Here is a 2,146-nt window from a genome sequence, read left to right on the forward strand (position 1 = left end):
TTAAGCTCGAGAAGTTTGAGTCACATGCATACGTGAGAACACACTAAACCCGGATGATTAAGATTAACTGTGAATAGTAAACGGGTTAGTCGGATGAGATAGATAGATATAGCAAATAATGTAAGTGCGGTATGTAAATGAGAGAGGCAATTTATAGTGGTTCGGAAGTGGCGTAATCTTCCTAGTCCACTTTTCTCCTTTCACGTCTAGGAGAAATTCACTATTTTCCACACACAGTTACAATAGTGAACAAGTGCTACACAGGCACTTCTTCTGGATGTCTTGCACACAGCTACACCAAACTCTGAGTGTCTCGCATACAGCTACACTCAACTCCCGAATACACAGCTGCGCTATACTCAACGCCAACTAAGTGTCTTGCACACAGCTAAACTTAGCAACTACGAGTGTTTTGCACACAGCTACACTCACTAGAGTATTTTGCACACAGCTATACTCTTTCTACAATTTACAAATACAAGGATTTGTATTTCTCTCTCCAACTAGATTTGAGACTATTCAGACTAAGTCTCTTAGAATATTTTGAGCACTAGCACTTTTGAATTTTGCACTTGTATTGCACTTCTATCTCGTTCACCTCTGCTTCTTCTTCAAGTCTTCATGGCTTTTTATAGTTAATCAAATATATCCGTTGGAGTAGGATAATTTGATATTTTGAAATTTGAATCTTCATAGCCTGATATTGTTGACAGTAGTAGATCTTCAATTTTGATTTGATTTGTCAACTTGCCTGACAAAGTAATTCTTTAGCACAACTTTGATTTTCTAGTTGTTTCTAAAAATATTACTTTAATTGTCAATTTGAATATCCAACGAATCTTTGAAATAAATTCATCTGATAAAATTTATTTCTAGGATAAGTTTTTATATTCATGCCTTCATAAATATTTTTCCATTCTGATCAAATGTCTTTCGGGCAATTTTGGAGTTTTGTGGCATGTGGGTGGACTTGGAGTAAATTCCTTCGAATTTATCCAATTTCTGATCATCTTGCTCTTTTGCCACATTGTGCTCCTTTGACTTGAACATCGTGCTCCTTGACTTTGAACATTGTGCTTCTTTCGATACATTGTGCTCTTCTGACAACATTGTGCTTCTTAGACAACATTGTGCTTCTTAGGTGGCATTGTGCTCTTTTGACAGCATTGTGCTTCTTAGACAACATTGTGCTTTTTAGGTAGCATTGTGCTCTTCTGACAGCATTGTGCTTCTTAGACAACATTGTGCTTCTTAGGTGGCATTGTGCTCCTTTCAGATTTGGTCACATTGTGCTCCTTTCAGATTTGGTCACATTGTGCTCCTTTAGTAAGCATCATGCTCCTTCGGACACATTGTGCTCCTTTAGCACACATTGTGCTCTTTTAGACACATCGTGCTCCTTTAGCACACATCGTGCTCCTTCAAAATCTGCCTTATTAAAAAAAACATAGGACCTTGGGGGGAATCAATCTTGGGTGTGATCGTTTAGAGTAAGGACCTCTACCATTTCGCCGTTAGGCTCATCCGGTCATTCTTTGCAACGCCATTTCTTTATGCTTCTTTCACGGATGAATACTCGTAGGACCAAAATTAATTTCTCAAATTAATTTTGTTCTTCCTATGGTAGATTCCTTCTGATTTCAATATTCTGATTTATGATGCTTGTACTAAAGACTTAAAAACTAAGGGGATCTAAAGATACATTTGGCTCATCAAAACTTACAAAAATATTCCTATCACTAAGCTTCCTCCTAACTGCCCCCATGAGAATACGGTGGGTGGTTAGATCTCATTGAGCGAGTCCACGCGTGTATAGAACAAGACTGAGGGCACCCCAGGCTGAGGTCGCCTGGCCTCTAGCTGAGGGCACCCCGAGTCGAGGCCTCCTCTAGCCGAGGGCACCCCGGGCCGAGGTCACTTAAGTCGAGGGACTAGATTTTGACTAGTCACTTAAGTCAAAGGGTTGTACCTTGTGCTTCTTGAGTTGTGCCCTTGTTCCCTTATCTTTCCAACATTAGTAAGGGTAGGAATGTCTTTCTACCAAAGGTGTGTGATTCAAGCTAACCTAGCAATACCCTTTCATTTCATTCACCCTACAATCTAAACACAAAAATCTCTAGCCTCCCTCTAAAAATGTCTAGCTTCT

The sequence above is a fragment of the Ipomoea nil genome, unplaced genomic scaffold (assembly GCF_001879475.1).
Source record: "Ipomoea nil cultivar Tokyo-kokei standard unplaced genomic scaffold, Asagao_1.1 scaffold2144, whole genome shotgun sequence".
In the NCBI taxonomy this organism is placed as follows: Eukaryota; Viridiplantae; Streptophyta; class Magnoliopsida; order Solanales; family Convolvulaceae; genus Ipomoea; species Ipomoea nil.